The 21,772-nt window shown below is 41.1% G+C and overlaps 1 protein-coding gene across 2 annotated transcripts in view; it reads left to right on the top strand.

Moving 5' to 3' along the window:
• Window positions 1-21,772, top strand: part of LEKR1 (leucine, glutamate and lysine rich 1) — a 137,730-nt gene that overhangs the window by 77,774 nt on the left and 38,184 nt on the right. The gene's annotated exons all lie outside the window — the stretch shown is intronic.

The following is a 21,772-nucleotide window of genomic DNA, read 5'->3' on the forward strand; positions in this document are numbered from 1 at the left end:
ATCACAATTTGAGCCAATAACAACAGGGGGTGGTGGGACCACAAGGACTTGTGAATCGCATCCTAAGCCCCACCACTTAACTAACGTAGTGGCCAGGAACCGGGAGGTTGCCCTGAGTTCCCGGAAGTCCAGGAGAGCTTCCAGAAATTTGTGAGTCTCCCGGACATCTTGGAAGAGTAGGCAACTATGCTGTATATCAACAGTACCTACCCCAGTACATATCCATAGTACACCTTCCCTTCCCTGTGCTCCATTGCTCTGTTGTTGGTCTGTCTGGGTACCGATTGTTTGCTCTTACCGCAGGTGGGGTTTATTATTCTAAATAGCCAAATCTTGTCCTGGACATAGTTCAATAAGATCCCCTGGCCTCTGGATACACACATTAAACACCATTGTTAGTTCTTCTTTTATACAAAGAAGATGATAGTCAATATGATGGGGAGGATTTGGGATAAACAGCTATTTGAAATTCAGGGACATCTGGGCCACATGTTCTTTCCATCGTTTAGCAATGGGAAGGAGCAGAGCCTGATTTAGATACCATGAAGCCCTAGGCAAGATACGGGTCCCCTTTTGACTCTCCATTTGTCAAAAAAAAAGGTACATAGAAAGAGGTTGCAGGAATCTGGTCTACTCGGAGCCCACAGGGCCCTCTATAGAAGTCTAGGCTTCCTAATAGGCTATCTAGTTCTGGGAATATGTAGATGTACCCTCTCCATCAGCTGTTGTTGGTGCTTACTTATTTCAGTCCTCTCACTTCCGTCTTAGGCTGAGGCTTCACCCACTGGACTCTATACTAAATTTTATGCCTACCAATATATTAGAAATGCAGTGCTACATCCACGCCTTGTGGCTTCCAGTTGTGGTGGCCATAATAGTTGCAGAAAAAAAGCAGCAGCTATTAGTATAGAGTTGTACTGGTGTCCGTGGAGAGACTAGGGAATGGCAGTCTACCTGCAATCATATGTAAATATCGCATGGATATCAGTTCAATCGTTTGAGTAGATAAAGCAAATCAAGTATCTCATTTACCAAGACAGTGATCGTAGTCTGTAGGCACCAATTCAGTTTTTTAAAGAACATTAGACACCCTATTTTAAGACACTTTGATACTTGGTTTTGCAGCTTCTAGGCAAGCAGTCATTGCCCGTGTTAAATGTGAGCTTCTATTCTAATTGTAAAAATAATCTTAAATGATATATTATAGATAAATAAGTGAGTAATACTATGTTTGTAGATTCTGTGTAAAGCAGATTCAAATGTGTTTCTATTTGTAGCACAGGGGACTAATAAGCAATCACTTGGCTATGAATCAATTTGTGTTTAAATAATATCCCCAAAATCTGAGCCATGGACCCATATACAGAACCCTTTCATCTTTAATAAAATAAAATAATTTCTCCAAATGCCAATTCTGAGATATTTATTCTGTATGTGATGCCCAACGTACATAAAATGTGTAGGAAGTGTTAGGAAGCTGGTTTGTAATTTGGTGTAATCGGTGTTTCAGTACCATTCTGCAGCAGTTTGTGCTCTGTTCTCAGGCTGCCTCTTCTCTCTGAGCACTACATAACTTGAGTGCTATCTCAGGAACGGTGATTGTGGTCCATGAGCCCCTCTCCGCATATGATATTGTTAAACTAATAGACTCATTTATGACCTCGGATTACAAAGCAGCTTGCCTAAGAGTCATGTAAGTGTCTACCTTTTTATTTTGGCTTGGCTTATTTGAGATAAGGCTATGCTATATGTAAGGCAGCGCTTTAATGTGTACCCGACTTCCTGACAGTAATTGAAGAATCACAGCAGGAGACATTTTTAGAGCCTGTATAATAGAGAACAGTATCTTAGTACACTTAGTCATAGAACATACAATTTCAGACATCTTACACACTCTCTTGGTATGTAATTGTTTCGTTATTTGAGAATGCTCATATTGGATTCACCTTTGAGTGGACATAATGTCATTTTCAGATAGAGACCAACAAATAATTCACATGCAAAATTCACAGAAACAACCCTTTGTTAGTTTTTAGCATAATTGAAATGCATTTATTGGGGAAATAAGATTAAATTTTCATCCTAAATTAAGAAACACTGAAGGTACGCCTTCTATAATGGGTGAAAATTCATTAAAAGGTAAGGCCTTGTGTCTGTCTGTTTCACATAAAAGCTACAGGATTACACAGCTATTCAAATGATTTCTTTGCAGCTCAGTCACTTTTGTGAAGCTCTCATCTTCCCCATATGTGCCATGTGGTTTAGTGTTTCGCGATGGCTTACATGTCTTTTGGAAGTGTAAACAGGGCTGATGTCATAAGTTCTCTTTCATTTTGTGGTTGAGCAGCTGTGGTTTCCGTATCTCAAGTCAAAATTAAAGGGTAATATGTGCTGCTAAAGTAGTTGGGGGAATAAACACACACATGATGTATAAATAGTATATACTCTTGTCATGTTTAATCTATTGCCAGTACCTTTGCATACATTGAGCCAAATAGCAATACCATTCACCCCACACAATACTATTGCATGGGTGGATACCAAAACTAAACTCATTTAATTATATTGCTTCCATGTGGGGATTACTCAATGAAAATACACCGCCCCATCTAACCTTTGCCCCCCCCCTGTTAAATTTTGCCTATTCATCTATGAGATGAAAAAATCCCAATATTTACTATACACAGCAATCCCCCCCCCAAATCTGGGACAACACAGAATCCCCCCCTTCCCCCCCAAGACTTTCCAAATCTCAGTTTAAATTCAAGCGAAATAATAGTAGCCACAATGTACTTTCCCCGAACGGATCCTTAATAGACCTAAACCCATTTGAAAAAAAATTGCCTTAAGATCCCAATAGGTAAAGGTTTAATTTCCAGCATTTACAATCTACTCATACGGGTTATCCTTGACACAGTGTTGAAATGAGATGGCTCTAGGGCCACTCCCTGATGAATCTTGTTTGGAAGATGTTAGAGAAGAAATAGCTACTTGCTCAATATCAACTCTGATAACAGAGACCACGTATCAGCTTTAGGCAGCACGGTGGTTTAGTGATTAGCACTTCTACCTCACAGCACTGGGGTCATGAGTTCAATTCCCGACCATGGCCTTATCTGTGTGGAGTTTGTATATTCTTCCCTTGTTTGCGTAGGTTTCCCCTGGGTGCTCATATTTTCTCCCACATTCCAAGCACATGATGGAAACATTTTGGGGTCTTCAGGAACAGCACGACTATTGAAATGAGATAAAGAGGTGGAGAGGGTGCATTATTAGGGGTTTTCCTTGTTTGTGGAAGAAGGGCATATAGTCATTTCACTCCACAAAAGGACTTGAGTTTTGTACCTAATATCCGCAGAGCATCAAGTATTATTTTATTGATTAATGACTAACTCCAACCAAAACGACAATTATTGTTTTGTGTGGAACTAAGATAAAGTAAAATACCAAAATGTTAGTTTCATATGGTCCAGTATGGTCCAGCGGTTAGCCTTTACAATAGTCAAAGATTTTTTTTAAAACTGACAGAAGTACAGATCCATTTAAAACAATCTTAAATTTAAAACCAGAAGCCCCAGGTTGAAGGTAGCCTGTTGCCCTTGTCTCAGGCCTATGTTGCCTTTCCACCACGTCTAGGCCTATTTGGAGGTGTATTAACACCTAAAATAACCCCACTCAGAAACAAAGGCCGTCCTTGCTGAATTGTTCCCAGCCATGTGTGCTATTTGATAGTGGGATAAAGTCCATAGATCCACACAAGTCAAGGCTTGGTATGGTGATACCAAAAATTTTATTTTTCACATCCAGTAAGTTAAAGTTTTCCCTTTCAAAACCGTCCTTTTTGCCAACAACTCTAAACAGCAGCAATAATACCAAATGAACAATGGGTGGCAGTCTGAAGCTCTGTGCATCTTAGTGGGAAAAGTTAACTTGAACTCACTAGATTTTAAATATCGCATATACTGTTTTCTGTTAAGAATTAGCCCATTTGGTGACTAGTCGTCACGCTTAGAAAGACTCCCGGAAAGACAATTGGCTTTAGAGCAGGCCATTTTAGACAAAAGTTAGCAAGTCATTGTCAAGGAAGCAATTGTTAAGTATTTGGAGAAAGAAGGGGCCTATTTCTACAGTGAACACAGAAATGTATTTTGCAGTAGGGGATCTACTGGACACAAGCCATGCACTTTCAATGGATGAAGTTGCAGAGGTGCATGTCATCATCTGTCATTATTAGAAGAGCGTTCTCATCCCTGCAACTACGTATCATAAATGTTACACTTGTCAAAACTGACATAAATGTCACAGATAACACATAAAGGCATTCATATAAATCAGATTACTTTGTAGAAATATTTCCAATATTCATGAAATAAGCGTCACACCCACATCTACAGAAAAACGTGCAGGAACACATGTTACTACGGAAATGATGTATATTTATGCATGCACACACAGTCGCTTACCTGTTTGCAAAAATTGAATGTGCACAAAAGTCATCCAATGCTCTCCTACTCCTAGTGGCAGGGCCGCCGAGAGGGGGGGGGAGCGGGTACTAATTACCCGGGCCCGGCATGTCAGGGGGCCCGGCCCGGGCCCTTGCGCTGCTGATTTTTTTTAATTTTTTTATTTTTTTTTTGAAAACGTTTTTTTTCCTTTCCTTTTTTTTTTTTTTTTTGGCGGGGGGGGGGCTCGGTCGTTGGTGGGGGGAGCAGGCTAGTTTAAAAAAAAAAAAAAACATACTCACCTGATCGCGGAGCCGGCATCCCTCCTCTCTGCTGCTCTGTGCTCTATTCAGACTGTCTGAATGCTGGGTGTGATGTCATCATGTCATGCCCAGCATTCAGTCAGTCTGGAGCACAGAGCAGCAGAGAAGACCAAGAGAGGAGAAAAGGTAAGTGAAGGGAGGAAAACGAGGGGGGCACAGAGGGGTTAAAAAACGGGGGGGGGGGGGCAGCATGACAGAGGGGTTAAAAAATGAGGGGGAGCACAAAGGGGTTAAAAAACGGGGGGCAGCATGACAGAGGGGTTAAAAAATGAGGGGGCACAAAGGGGTTAAAAAACGGGGGGGCAGCATGACAGAGGGGTTAAAAAATAAGGGGGGGCACAGAGGGGTTAAAAAACGGGGAAGCAGCATGTCAAAGGGGTTAAAAACGGGGAAGCAGCATGTCAGAGGGGTTAAAAAATGAGGGGGAGCACAGAGGGGTTAAAAAATGGGAAAGCAGCATGTCAGAGGGGTTAAAAAATGAGTGGGGGCACAGAGGGGTTAAAAAATGGGAAAGCAGCATGTCAGAGGGGTTAAAAATTGAGGGGGGAGCACAGAGGGGTTAAAAAACGGGAAAGCAGCATGTCAGAGGGGTTAAAAAATGAGAGGGGCACAGATGGGTTAAAAAATGGGAAAGCAGCATGTCAGAGGGGTTAAAAATTGAGGGGGGAGCACAGAGGGGTTAAAAAATGGGAAAGCAGCATGACAGAGGGGGTGAAAAAATGAGAGGGGCACAGATGGGTTAAAAAACGGGGCAGTATGGCACAGTGGGGTTAATAAACAGGGGTCAGCATGGCACAGTGGGGTTAAAAAATGGTGGGCAGCATGACACAGTGGGGTTACAAAGGGGGGGGGGAGGCATGGCACAGTGGGATTGAAAAAGGGGGGGAGCAGCATAGTATAGTCTGATGAAGGGGAGCCAGATGAAGGGGGCAAAAACAGCATGGAGGGCACAGTGTGATCATAAGGCATGGCGATGATGAAGGGGCACATTATTGTAATATTGGAGCTGGAGGAAGGCCTAATTATTAATCGTGGGTGCTATTGATTTAACGCTGGGGCTGGCTGTAATTTTCTAAATGTAGCCATTTTTTTTTCAAAATAGGTCCTTCAACATTTCTGGATCCGGACAAGCCACAACTAAAGAAAGCAGCAGCCACAGGTGGAGAAAGTGAGAAGAACAGGTAGGAGAGAGCAGCACAGTGTGTGAAATGTTGTGATTCTAGTAGGGACAATACCAATTTTTGGTGAATGTTGTGTCCAATGTAAGGTGTAGGCCAAGACTGAACTGTTTGTGTACACACTGCATTGTTTGTATACTACCCTGTGGTGGTAGATGTCCTGAAAGTCAGGAGTGCTTAAACATATGTGACGCTCCGGCGAATTGAGAGCCTAGTGGTTTTTATGTTAGCCACGCCCCAATGGCACGTTTGCCACGCCCCCAAATGCATGACCGCACCTCCCAAAATTTTTGCACTGCCGTTTGGCTAGCCACGCCCCTGAATATATGACCATATACCTAATCTTTTTTGCGCCGCCGTAAGGCGGCGCAAAAAAATTTTGGGGCTTACTTCACTATGAGGGGGGCCCCATGAATTTGTTGTACCCGGGCCCTGAATTCTTCTTGGCAGCCCTGCCTAGTGGTGAACAAAGGAGCCCAATTTGTTCTCTGATCCTACTCAGCTCAGACTAAAGGGTTAAAAACGGAACCAGCTGATCAAGCGTGACAGTCTGAAGGTGTTTTGACCTTTAGGGAAGCCCTTTAACAAAAGTCTGCACACACAAGTTATGTTTTATAGCTGTATATGCCAGCTCAGCTACTGCAAGTGGTTGTGGCTGGCTCATGCTACCAAATTAACAACCAGTGCTGAGTGGGAATTCAGTAATGTTGTATTTGATCTGATCTCAGTCCCTTCAATCCTTGCCTCCATCTGTGCAGCGTTTACAATCCAAAAGCAGCATGAGGGGCTGTAATATCGCACAACTGAATGATTGCATACCTCATCCTGTTTAGCAGACAGGCCTTGGAGGCATCAGTGAAATTCATGAACTATGATTGTGTTTGGAATGGATTGAGATGTTAGAGGTTTGTGGAACTCCCAATAAACCTGAGTCCCTGGGCAAATGTTCCCCTTGGTTCCCTCAAACAATAGCACTGGTCACATGGCAGTGTTAGAGGGCCATAAGACTGTAGTGGGCATTATACTTATGCTGGGCACAGAGAGGTGTATGGTGGGCATGTGAAAGTGGTGGGCATTTGGCTGCAAGGCAACACAGTATATGTGGGGATAAGGCTGTTTTTCTGCTCATAGGGCTCCATATTGTGGACATTCAATGAGTGGGATATCGTATAAGTTGGGCAACGCGGTATTTCACAAGTTTCTCAGAATTTAAGTTTCGCTTAGAGAGGAACTGATTTACATTGCTTTCATTTCAATTGTATTCAGCACACAGAATTCTTACTAAAGTCATGGTTAAGATTTTAGCCTTCATAAACAAGAAGTATTTGATGGTCACTCTATATCTGTAATCTGTTAATTTGACAGAATCTGAATATCTCTTGAAGCAGAGAAACGTGACTTCAACCATTTCAAATATATTCATGACATTCAATTTTGGGTATTCGTGTACATTCACCCAGTCCTCTTCCAGACCTCCAGAAAAGTAGCTGTGTTGGTGCTGGGATTAATAACTGTCTTTATTCACATCTGAGAGATAGTATCGACCGATGCAAGCATGTTTAGATGGAGAGTCCATTTGCAAAGCATTCCCTGCCAAGGCATATGGAGGAGAAGCAGAAGGTCTACAAGAGGTCGTTTTGTCTTCACATAATATGAAGTCCCAATGTTTCTGCTCTTGGAACCCTTGAAACATCTGCCTGGTCCAAAGATGGATCTTCCCACTTTGGTATGCTTTTACTTTTGTTATCCACTTTTCAAGAAATGGCAGGTGTTTCAACGCTAATGTTCCTAGCAGAAGAACAACAACAGATGTTACACAAAGACACTCAAAATCTCATTTTGCACGGATCAGTGTTAAATCTAGTAGTAAGAAATTTACATTTGCTGTCGTTGATCCTGAATGTGGCATGCTAAAGGAAAAATATATGTTAGCCGGTAGCAGGTTAAGCTAAGTTTTTTATTTTTGTTTGGCTGAACATCACTGTGACATTCTTTAAGCAGCAAGCATTTTAGACCTAGGAAGTTCTGTGCTTCCTTATAACATAATTTGTGTGCTTATCTACATTTGAAGTAGTAGATGAAGTTACTTTAAAATCTTTGAATATTAAAGTGTCCTTTACTCTGGAAATTATTTTAGTAAGGTTAGTAGGACAGTTTTAGGTTCTATCCATCAGAATTGTACCTCGCTATCCTGGAATATAAACTCTACTTCTGCGACTGTGACGATGATGTTACGTTATAGCTTTCCATGTTGGGAGTCCCTTATCTTTGATAGTAGGGGAGTGGGTTGTCCATACTCAGCACTGTATTTGAAGGGAGCAGTTTCCCCTGGCAATCAGGGGTTGTTATCACCAGCCAGGGAACCATAGGTGGAAAACTTTAGAAGCAGGTGGTTACCTGCTTTGAATTAAATGTTTATTGAGACACAATGCTTATTGACTAAGCAGGTTGCCTAAAGGGGAATAACAAATCTTTGCTCTCTACTGCCAAACTTATGTCAGGTAACAAACTATGTCTTTCAGCAGAATACAATGGTAATAAAGTTAAATAAAGCAGAGTAGAAAACAATCAACTGCTAGTAATTTATTTAACGTTGCAATACAGGAAAACCCTGCTGACATAGTTAGTTCTTTTTATTTTACTGTCCCTATTATAGTCCAATCTGTTGTTATTATAGGCCTTTCTGACATTACAAAATATGACAAGCATTCTGTTCCACATTTTAACGAAAGACTTTGAATTACTAACACGCTTGCACGATGTACTGAAAAACAGATGACTTTCAAATAATATCTTTTCAGCAGTTCCTTTCATGTAAAGAAAGGCCATAATTTCATTTAGGCTTTCCACACTGTAGTCATTTGTCCTCAATGTCTGCTTTGAAAAAAAAGGTTCATGAATGAGAATTTCATTATCTTGCTGAATATTTGCATGTGTTCCTTATACCATCTGCCCGGTGCTCAGGAGCAGGATTTAAAAAACAAAATGAGCTTCCAAAGGTATGTGTATTGTAGTGCAAGTGAGTGTTGTGAATTTAATTTTGATTAGTGTTTCAAGAACAATGGCTTTTTTTTATGTATTTCCCGCTAAAGAATTCTGGTGACTTAATCCATTTTCCACCCACATTCCGTCTTGACTTCACAATAGGTTTAAGAATATATAGTTGCTATGATTAACACTGATACTACATTGGCATAACTGTAATAACTTCTTAAAAACAATGGCTCCAAGCTGTATATCATTTATACTTGGCATATGACACAAGCCTTCTCAACTGGAATACAGTGTCGGAAGCGGCATACTTGCATATATAAATGTGTCTGTAATTGTGAAAATTCTTGCGATTGCTGGGCATGTATATGTGTGTGTATATATTGTATATATATATATATATATATATATATATATATATATCTAATATATAAATGCTTAGTGGCGTCTGTGTGTGTGTGAAAAAAAAAAACAAGTTTCAGCGCCACCTGCTGGGCAGAATTATACACTGACCTACTAAATTCTTAGTGTGTGTGGGGAAAAAAATTCAAAAAGGGCTGAAATTTGGTAGGGCTCAAACTCATTTTCGTGAGGTAATTTTACCTCATGAACACACATGTGTAGAGGCGTGCGTTAGTGTGTGTGTGTGTGTGTGTAAAAAACTATTTTCTCAGAAAGGGCTCATCCAATTGACCTGAAATTTAGTATACTGACATTATTTGACAAAAAAATTAGAATAGTCAAGTCAGTTAACTTCCATCATCCCCCCTTCCCCCCGTGGGAGGGGTAGTAAAGGCTAAATTTACGAGTTGAGGGGTCAAACTCATTTTCGTGAGGTAATTTTACCTCATGAACACACATTAAAAAGGGCGTTTTGCGTGGGGAAGTAACGATCTTCCCCTGAGGAGGCCTGGGCTAGGCCCAAATGCATGACAAGAACCTTTGTAAGACCTTAAGTATCTTGATTTGACTAGAATGCATGAGTATCATGCACGGGTTAACTTGTGTGTGTATATATATATATATATATATATATATATATATATATATATATATATATAAATGTATGGATATCTGTGTCTCTCTCCATAAAAATAAAATATGTGCGTAGGAGTGTAAGAAAGGAAATCTGTGAAGATGCTTGTGTTGTCTTAAAGTTCTAAATTGAGCATGTCATTCCCACTCTAGTTGACTTTGAGGTTTGTGGTGTGGTGGGATGAAACGTTGTGACTAAAAGCCTAATACTCTAAGCTCTCTATAAAATGAAGACATTGTCATGCTCAGTTACTGTATGAGCAGCATTTCCACACAGTCCAGAAGGAAACAGACCTTTTCTTCTGGTGTCTGAGTTATCTCTGTGCTCGCTGATAGTCATGTCGCACAGAAACAAGTGGAATCGTCGGCGTCCAGCAGTAACATTTTTAAATCGGGCTCATTTCTACATGGCCCCAAAAGGAAAACAAATACAAAACAACAGATGTATATACACAATATACATTTTTATAACTTTCCTTTGTATTTTTCAGTACAGCACACTATAATCATACATGTACACAGATCCCATGCAAATTCAATATGCACATATGCGCCCACACATTAATAATGACTTCTAGAGTTATGTATAATTTTAATCATGCAGTTTTATCGCTAAAGTTCATATTTAGCCTTTAACTGTGGGAATGGAACTCTTCCTCTACATGACCCCCTAAAGTGCTAAGGACAAGTCCCACTCATCCTGTGCATTTAAGGGATTAAGAGAACCCGCAGATCACTTCCCACTGTAATCCATGGATTTTCTGATAATGCAGGACGAAAGTAACCTTTCCGGCATTAGAAATGTGGAAAGTAGCGCTCCCAGATTGCACAGACTATTGAAACCAATGAGTAATGCCAGGGATATGGGGAGGCTGTCAGAGACTCAATCTCTCTCTCCCTTGCACTTAGTAAACTGGGCGTTTGGAACAGGGAAGTCCCCTCTTTCAAATGATCATACTCCTGTTACTTGGTTGCTGATCGTTTTTGATCAGCAGGCAATAAATAAATGTGTGATGAGCCCAAAAGTGCTCAACACAGGATTGAGAAAAGCCTCAGCAGAAAAGGGGATAACCCTCATAGAAACTGACAACTGACAGTTGTGTTCAGCGTTCTCTATTTGTAAATAATCCTTCTCATTGTAGAATAAGAGCTTTCTTATTGTATGGAAATGGACTTCTAATCCTTTCCAGCTTGAAGAGCCGCAACAATTGCTTCTGAGATCATTGCAGATGTCTTTACTCCTTGGCACTGTGTTAACACAAACCTCTGTGCTCCAGACCGAACTGCTAAGGTTCTGCTTTTATATTGAGGTGGTACCATTTCAGGAAATAAAATAATGAAGTGCATTTCATTAGCGGCCCCTGGCTCAAATGATTTTCTTTATTGATGTGGAAACAGTAAGGATGTACCGGTACTTACTTTTTGACACATGGTTCTGTGGCGGAGTCCCTGCAGTGTCCAGCCGCCGCACACATCTTTAAATGGACTCCGGAGTGTGGAGGGTTAATACCTGGCGCCAGAGGAGTTAATTCACTGGTAATAGGTGCCGACTGTGTAAAGTAGTCATATAAAATGTATATAGTAAAATGTGTGTCTAAATTACATACTTATTTCCCTGGAGCAGCCCTGGAGCCTTCACCCTCGGCAACCAGCTTGCAGTAGCTGTCGGAAAGGTTTGCACAGCAGCCTCCAGGATTCAAGTGAATCCAGGAGGTGCCGCACCTCATGTGTTTTGCAGCAGGTTAAGCTGCATACTGAAGCTCCAGGAGCTCCGAAATCTGGTCCCTCTCCCTCTGGTAGTATTTTTGGCCAGGGGGGAGAGCCAGACCCTGGTGCAGAGTCCCTGGAAGAATTTTAGGCAGGAGATTTAAAAGATAAATCTCCCTTTCTGGCAAAAAAGAGGAGAGGAGGCTGAGCCCACCTTTCCCTTGCACCTTGTGTATAGGGGGGGGGGGGGCTTTAAGTATACTCCCCCCTGCTACTAGCAGCAATAGATTGTAAGCTTGCGAGCAGGGTTCTCTTACCTCTCTGTCTGTGTGTATTACCCAGTATTGTTTTATTAATGTTTGTTTACAATTGTAAAGCGCTACGGAATTTGCTGCCGCTATATAAATAAATGTTGATGATGATGAATGTAAAAAGGTGTTAATGCCTCCAGGCTGGTTCATGTGCAGGCTACATGAATCAGCCTGGATTGGTTAAAGGGAGGCTGGATTACCTCCTAACTAGAGATGTTCACTGACCCCCGTGTTCTGGTTTTGGTTTTGGATCTGGATTAACTTCATGTTTTGGTTTTGGCAAAACCACTTTTGCATGTTTTGGTTTTGGATCCCTATTTATTTTCTAAAATTCCTTTTTTTTTTTTTTTGCTAAAATCACATAATTTTGATCTTTTTTTCTCCTACATTATTATTAACCTCAATAATACTAATTTGCAGTCAATTTTGACCATCTCACAGGTCACAATATTATTTTCATACACTTTCTGACAAAGACTGCAGCGACCTGGCTGGATACTAAGTGACAGAGCAATGGCACAAGCACATGGCAGTTCATAGCACATCTAGAAAACATTGCCACACAGCAATAGCAGAAAAGAAAAGTGGTGCAAGATGAAATTGTCCTTGGGCCTTCCAAAACACCCTTATGTAAGATATTGAAAAGGACATGTGCAATTTAACAAATCAAGCACTCAAGCGACAAGCAGTGCCACTTTTGTGGCTGAAGTGCTTGGTTTGTTTGGGCCACCACAAAACAAGCTAACAATAGCTTATTTGCCTTAGGCCTAACAGTGTTGTCAATGAACTCTACATTATTAAACCATGTCTAATTGTGCTGCATCTTTAATCTCCTTCTCCTCTGTGGATACCTCCCTCTCATCCCTGAAGAACTGCCAAACTTATGTAGACACAGGAATGGATATTACAACTGGAGTGGCAATAGATCTGCTTCAGACAGACTGTGACACAGAACATGTGGGCAGCATGGAATCTGTTATGTTGGAATACGCTGCATTGAACAGATATTTAAACCAATATATAGATGCAGTTGAGGAGGCCGTACTTAAGTTAAAACGTGACCCACCGGATGAAATCCTGGATTTAAGAGCGCTTGTAAACGAGAGATACACTGTGCTTCAGAAGAATAATACAGAGGAGGCCCTGAGAGAGGACTATACATTTTAAAGTTTAAAGAACAGCTAAGAGACCTGAAAACAAATGGGTGTGTCACTGGCCCCTGCAGACTAAGCTTTAGAAGATGATGACAAGGAGATCGCCATCACCCTGAGCACATGGCCGTTACAGTGAAACTGAGAATGAATCATGAAATCAGTTATGGTTCATTTGATCGCTCCACCTATTCCTTGGATAACTGTGGTAATTCTACAGCTAATACATGGACAGAGTGAAGGGGGCGGTCATGTAGAAGGAAACCCTCAAAGGTGGGAAAGGGAGCCCGATTTATCCCCACCATGCTGTGAGCCTTCTTTGTCTGCAACTGCATCCGCAGAACTCTTATGAAAAGAACATTTGCTCAGTGTCAGGATCTGCCTGCAAGCTTATACATTACATGCTGCTTTGCATGGCAGCTCCTGCCTTTTTGTCCTATTATTGTATTGTATTGGCAGTACCTCCACTCACCAGAGGTGCTGCTATTGTGCTTTATTGTGTGCATTAGGGGTTAACCTTCCTGTTCACTAATCATTCCATGCACCTGGGTGTGGTCCATTTAAACCTGTTTCCCCCAGCACACATGGCTGGTTATTGTTGTCATCCTGATGTCATATCCTGTGGTTTCACCTTGTGATTCTTTCTCCTGCCTTGCTCCTGTGATTGTATGCTGCATTGGAATCTATCTCAGCATACTATCTGCTGACCTGTTCCTTATTTGTACCTGGGACTTATCCGTGCATTTCCCTGTGCATGCTGCCTGGAATATTTCCTCACCTCCTATTTACCTGCATCAGCTGTATATCTGGTAAACTCTGCAAGATATTATGTCATCAACTGTTCTCCAGCAATAAACATTGTTTGTTTTTCACCTATCCATGACTCCTCAGCTATATTTCTACTCTGATCCGTGACACTCTGCTGGGAAGTCCATGTCTCACTATTTCCTCCGGCCTCTTTGGCGGACCCTTGGTTGGGACAAGTGGGACATGTCCTTCCCTTACAACTGGACTATACCTTGGTTTTACCTGAATGTTGGACAATTTGTGAGGGAGCACCATCTGAAGGGACTTAATTCAAACTTGTGGAAGCCAAAAACTGTCCACAAGCTCATCAGAGCTAAAGACATTATGGAGTTTGTTCCAGTACTCCCTTCTGCAACAACAAAACACATGTGGGAGAATGTGGCCTCTAAGAGGCTGACTAATAGACATAAAGACATTACATGGATGGCTATCTAGGGAGGTCTGCCTCTCAGGACATTCATGCACTCCCGGAACCTGTGCTCATATGTCCACTGCCGCTTCTGCATCATCAGAAGGGAAACAGCACGGTGTATTTTCTGGGACTGCCACACTGCACAGGCACTGTTGGATGCCTTGGAACATGAACTTAAGGACAGTGTGTCCGGAACTTGCCTTTCATACCATTTGGTATTTTATAGATTATTTCCTGGGACCCACACCATTGGGGCAATTCAGGAGGCCTGGCGCCTTATGAACTGCTTTAAGGATGCTATTTGGCTTGCCAGGAATCGGCACATCTTGAAAAGGGAGAAGACCATCCAGGGCTGTCGCAGGCTGATCCACAGCCTACTAAGAGTCTATAACACTATCGACAGTCCTGAAAAAGAGGAAGATTATTAATTTTCTGTCTCCCTCTTCTCCTTCTCCCCCTATGTGTCTATTTATTCAATAAAACCTTGGGCTTGTGTCTCCCCCTTCCTTACCCCCTCCAACCCATTCCCCCATCACTGTTTGAAGTTTTGTTGAATGTCTTGCCTTAATTTATGCACAATCCATATATTTGTGTCTGTCTCAATAAAGCTTCGGTCTTCTGTGTACTGCTGTGAATCCATTTTGATAGCACAGTACAACGTGACTGCAGATTTAGAAGACCAAGCCTGTCAGCCCTATTATTTCTATTTCAGCAATGACAATTAGCAATGCAGCTCTCCTGTTTGTGTGTTACCTACATAACAGAGTACAATGTGACTGCAGATTTAGAAGACCAAGCCTGCCATCCCTATTATTTCTATTTCAGTAATGACAATTAGCAATGGAGCTCTCCTGGTTGTCACTGGAGACCTTGAAGAACACTGCTACCCCTCATCTTTCTTTTCTACCTGACGCTGCCCAACTGCACTAGAGACTCCCAAGAACTGTGCTACCCCTTCTGTGTCCCTCTGTGAAATGGTGCTGGATCGCCGTGGAGGGCGGTACTTATAGAATCCAAAACCCGCGAAATATGACGTAACAATGAAGTTTTGCCTAGTTTTCAATTCCAAGGGGCGCACGAAAGTACAGAGCTGGCTCGGCTCGGTACTCAGATCTGCTAAGTTCGGCTGTGTTTGCTTCTCGGGGAACCAAGCCTGAGCATCTCTACTCCTAACAGGTTATATATCCAAAACTGTATAAAAAGAGCCCTATTTAGCCATGTATTGTCAGGGCAAGACTGGTAAATTTCAGCCCGGGAGGGGCAAGACTCTACTCGGCACTCTTTTAGGAAAACTTTAAAGGAAAAAAAATGCAGGTGGCTCAATGACCCAGCCCAAAGTAGCCCACCATGGGACCGGCCTGGGGGGCACATGCCCCCTGCCTCCCAGCCCAGCCAGCCCCTCGTAACTTGTCCTTGTAAGGACTACTTGAGCTAATAAAACATCACTGCTTCAATATCCCGCTTTGAAGCCTACTGCTGTAATTTCTGTGACCTATGGATTTAACCACTCTAATACATTATCTGACTGCTCTTAGGTTGGGACCAGGCTTCTAGTACCAATGCTCTCCCCACTACCCTGCAGCTCTGGCCAGTGAGATAGGCCAGGGGGAACCATGAACAGCAACCCTGATGTGAAGGCAAGAGATCAGGGGTACCAGCACAGATGTACCAACAAAGAGGTACACTAGCAGTGAGAGTTACCCAGAGGGGAGCGGTTCTACTTGCCTTGCTTTATCCCAATTACGCCCTTCCCACTGTGTTTAGAGGGGCGCAATTGGGAATAAAGCAAGGCAAGCCCAGCCGGTCCCCAGCACCACGACAGGGTGGCATAAGAGGTCCATCGTGTCACAGGTTCTTCATGTTGGCTCATTTGTGTTAAATAAAGAATGACACAGTAAATCTGTTATGGGCTATTTGTCACATGAGATCAAATTTAATTGAATACATTTTAGGATTTGGTGAGGGCTATATCATTGGCAATTATGTCCTGATATGTAAAAAGACACGTGAAAGTGAGTGTGCTTTTTTTTTTTCTTACACATGTCTGTACATATATAGTATAATTATTTATGAATTAATCAAAAGTCATACAGCCTGCACATACATATATACACAGGATTTCAAACTCTATTAATTTACACAAATACACACTATGAAGAAATATAGATGCACAATGACAGACAAGTTAAATACTTCACAAGCACACATCTCCTGAAAGCTCAGTCGACCGTTCTTCTCTGCTATCTCTTGCCGAATTCCTCCAACATATACCTTCCTCTGAGGACTTTGCTGCCCTTCACACAGAGTGAGCGGTGTCTTTGCTTATAGCCAGAAACTATCCCTGAGTTTGAGGTACATGTCCCAAGATTTTACTTTTTTCTTTGTTTGACATATTTTCTGTTAATTTTAACTTATTTTTATTTCCTAGGCTGGCTGTGATATTCAGCAACAGTTCCTTAGCTATATGCTGTAAGTTAAAATGGCTTAAGAGAAGTATTTACGGTGCCCAACTGGAAAGTGGTATAGTACAGCTGAAAAAAGACATAGGTCCGTCAAGGTCAACCCTTCATATTGTAATTGCATTGGGGCAGAGTAAGGTAAAACAATAGCCCAGTATGACCGCTGCCAGTTTAGACTCGCAAGGGATTAAATCCTTACTCCATAAAAATGTCATTCAGATATATTCCTTGGATCAATGTATACTTTAGCTACTGTCCTGTACTAATTATCTCTAAAGATACAATTTCTTATAAGTAAAGGCATCCAATCGATTTTTAAATTCTGTTAGTGAATATATCATAAAGTCATCATATGGTAAAAAAAAACACATCTTACAGTAAAGAATACCTTCCTATGCTGAGGGTAGAACTGTAATTTTTGTATCTGCCATTGATAACCACTTGTTCTCTGTATGTTCCTTGTTGCAAAAAAGTTTATTAGACATATCTTTGTGTTAGCCTCTAACATGTGTATTAATTAGGTCACCTCTAAGTTTCCCTTTTTACCAAAGTACACAAACCTAGTTCTTCTAACCTATCTGTGACCGGATGAGCTTACTTCGCCATCCAGTCTGCAGGGAGATAGCAGGAAAGGAGGGATGTTCTTCCTGCGCAGTTATTTAAATTTCCTTCTCTCCATTAGTAACCGACTGTTACTGACCACTCCTACTAGTGTCACCTTGCCGCCAGGCACTCGCAGACTGTGCAGTAGTTGTAGGAGAATTCAGCTGCCATTACTGGGCTCCTTTGCAGCACCCAGAACCACTTACTTCTGGGTAGCTGGTATTGCTGCTGCAATGCTTCTTGGCTGTGGGCTGGCTGGTACCGCCTGATCGCTTATTATGGATCAGGACGGCTGGGTACAGGGCAGAGCGACACCGAGAAGCTGGGTTCAACAGAGGACAACTGGGAAACAGATTAGAGTGTAAGCTCTTATCTGTTGGTCACAGGATACAACAGGCAACAGCCACAGGCAGAATCTTCAAGCAGTGATGGTTTATTGCTCAAGTATCCTAACAAGGTCTTTTACACACCAGTTTGAGGTACTGTTGGTCACCCAGAAGTTACATATGGAATGATACATTACATGGTCAAACAGAGCTCTTTTTATACAGATTCTGGCACAAATTCTGGCAGGGGGTAAACCAGCCCCCTTTTCCGAACAGGCAACGAGATGTCTGATATCTTACATTTGACATTTTAACATCTGGATGTGATATTTTTCTAGACTTTGAGTTAAGGCAATTTTAAGCTTTAACAAAATTTACATAAATTTCCTAAATGAATTGCAGGTTGCTTTATTTATGTAGTTTGTCTATCTTTTTAACGAGACAAGATGATAGGTAACGACTTCCTGATGGGCATTCAGCCTTAAGCATGTATTTGTCACTTCTGAGCTGAAAAGACTTACTTCAGCAAAACAAATTTCCTTTAACCTGGCATAATACATTAGAAATACATTTTCTATACAGAAATAAAACATCCTATGCAGAAATACAACATCCTATGCAGAAATACAACACAATATAAAAAAATCAGTAATTTGCAATGATATACAGCAGTACCTCTATTTAAAATAAATATGTACAATAAGTTATTTATATGTGATCCAGCCACACTATTTATATTATTATTGTTTATATAATACTAATCATATTACGCAGCGATGTACAGAGAGTATGTAGTCATTCACATCAGTCTCTGCCCCATTGGTGCTTAAAATTTAAATTTCATATCACATGCACATACACAATCCACTTTGTCAGAAGTCATTTAACCGACCTTTATGTTCTTGGACTGGGAGGGAAACCCATGCAAACACGGGAAGAACATACAAACTGGTTTTGCTTTGTACATCCTACAATAAGGTTCCTGAAACTGTTTCCCATATTCAAGATATGGTTCGGGATGTATTAAAGTGCTTTTTTTTTTTCAAATACCTACTTTAAATGCATTTTTTTGTGCACTTTTTAAACTGTAATTTCTCATAGTGAGAACTGCAGATCAAGATGTGTTTTTTCAAACTAGGAGATCACAGTGTCTATTTTGTGACCTGGGATTTAAACAAACAATGCAATGTATCAAGCAGCAGTATGCAAACCACGCAGAAAATGGCAAGAAAACACACTAATTTGTTACACGTCATTGGCGAGATAGCTAAAATCATACGTAGTTTGAGTCTGATACCTATAAAAAGGTCCCTAGTTTAGAGTTGGATGAAAAAAAAAAATGGCCTAAAAGTAGTGGCAACAATACGGCTAGACACATATCTTAAGCTACCTGTAAGGCAAAATCGGATGCATCAGAAAGGTTGTGGATAATTTGTGTCTGCATGCCCTTAGTGTTTAGCATTTACATATGAACACATCTTATTCATCTATCCAAGCAAAAGGTCACCTAAGTTTAATGTTCAAATTACCTACGTCCAATCACTTTATCAGTCGCTATCAGTCTTTGAATGAGATTCAATTTGAAAACCAGTGAATTACTATAATTCACATTTGGGTTACTATGGTTTGTGTATTTTAAAACGGCAACACTTCGATACTATTTAATGCAAACTGCAGATTAATAAATAGTGTGGATTGCATTTTAAAACTGCTTACAAAGCTGCATTTTACTACATTACGGACATATTTTGTCACTTTCTCATGTTTATATATGTACTTGAGAACCATTTAGGTGTTATAATTGCAATCTGTTTTCAGCTTCAGTCTTTGCTAACCTGATTTCCTCTTAACGTATTTGACCGCATTCCTTTTGTTTTCATAATGAGTTTTCAGTCCCATTTAGTTTTAACAATTCAAATGCTCTTTGTTTCCCTTAGTATAGTACCTCCAATACCTTCTTATTTTTTACACATGGGTTGTCTTTTTTTTTTTCTTTTTTACCTGGAAAAGTTGTTGCATTTCCTTCTGACAAAAAATATTTATTTAAAATATTTTTTAAAATGTCCTATTTGGTCTCCCACACCCATTGCTAACAGGTGCATGAAATCAAGCATACAGGCAATCAATCTCCATAGTCAAACATTAGCAGTACTGAAGAGCTCAATCACTTTTAATATGGTACTGTCATAGGATGCCACCTTTCCAACAAGTCAGGTCATCAAATTTCTGCCCTGCTAAACCTGCCCTAGTCAACTGTAAATGCTGTTATTGTGAATTGGAAACATCTAGGAACTACACCTCAGATGCAAACGGTAGGCTGCACACGATCAAAGAATCGGACCACGAGTGTTGTAGAGCATGAAAATCATCTGTCCTTGGTTGCCCAACTTTCTACCGAGTTCCAAACTGCCTCTGGAAGCAATGTCAGTGGAAGAACTGTTCATTGTGAGCTTCATGGATTGGGTTCCCATGGCCAAGCAGCTGCACACAAGCCTCAGATCACCATGCCCAATGCCAAACATTGATTGGAGTGGACTCTGGAGCAGTGGAAACACTTTCTCTGGAGTGAAGAATCACACTTCACAATCTAGCAGTTGGAGTAATATGGGTTTAATCGATGCCAGGAGAACACTTCCTACCCGAATGCGTACTGCCAACTGTAAATTTTGGTGGAGGTGGCATAATGGTCTTCACTTGTTTTTTAATGGTTTGATGCGGGTTACAGGAAAGGGAAATCTTAATGCTCTTCCATACAATGAGATTCTAGAGAATTGTGTGCTTCCAACTTTGGAGAAGGCTCTGTCCTATTTCAGCATGACTAAACTCAAAGGGAGGTCCATCAAAAAATGGTTTTGTGAGCTTAGTGTGGAAGAATTTGACTGGCATACACAGAGCCCTGACCTCAATCCTATCCAACACCTTTGGTACGTCAACTGCGACCCAAGCCTTATCGCCCAGCTTCAGTGTCTGACCTCACTAATACTCTTGTGGCTGAAGGGATACGATTCCCCACAGCAATGTCCCAAAATCTAGTGGAAAGCCTTCTCAGAAGTTTGGAGACTCTTATACCAGCAAAGTGAGGTACAACTTCATATTAATGCCCATGGTTTTGGAATGATATTAAACACTGTTTTTGGGTGTCCACATACTTTTGCCCATGTAGTGTATTATCTGTTCTGTTAGGTAGTACCATGTCCAGCAGTACTTCCTCTCTCGTTGGTTTGTCTAACACTTGAGAAAGGTAGTCTTCATCACGTCATCATCACAATTTATTTATATAGTGCCACTAATTCCGCAGCGCTGTACAAAGAACTCACTCACATCAGTCCCTGCCCCATTGGGGCTTACAATCTAAATTCCCTAACACACACATATACAGACACACACACACACACACACACACAGAGACTAGGGTCAGTTTGTTAACAGCCAATTAACCTGCCAGTATGTTTTTGGAGTGTGGGAGGAAACCGGAGCACCCAGAGGAAACCCACGCAAACACGAGGAGAACATACAAACTCCTCACAGATAAGGCCATGGTCGGGAATTGAACTCATGACCCCAGTGCTGTGAGGCAGAAGTGCTGAACAATTAGTCACCGTGCTGTTGTCTTTTAAAATAGATAAAGATTGGCTTCCTTTGCTCAATTTATATCTGGATAGGGTAATCACCCATATCATACACCACATTTTTCTTTGCTGTCCGTTCAGTTTGTAATAATAGCTGAATTTCAATAGTAAAGTTTACGCTAGGTGGTATATAATAAACAGCAATCAGTACTTTACAGGTGTATTTTTCCATAAGTTTGCTACATTGTCATACTTTCACAGATATCCTTCTCCTTGGTTCTTAAACAGGTTTTTACATACATATAAACCTCCGTCTTTCCTATATTTCCTATACATCTTGAACATGCTATATTTTTCCAGTTACATGTCTAGTCAAGTTTATACCACTAAATCATAATAATGTCCTAAGGTCCATAATTCTAGTTTATCTATTGCTTTGGAGGCTACCAGCTTTCGTT

The sequence above is a fragment of the Mixophyes fleayi genome, chromosome 3, assembly GCF_038048845.1.
Source record: "Mixophyes fleayi isolate aMixFle1 chromosome 3, aMixFle1.hap1, whole genome shotgun sequence".
NCBI lineage: Eukaryota > Metazoa > Chordata > Amphibia > Anura > Limnodynastidae > Mixophyes > Mixophyes fleayi.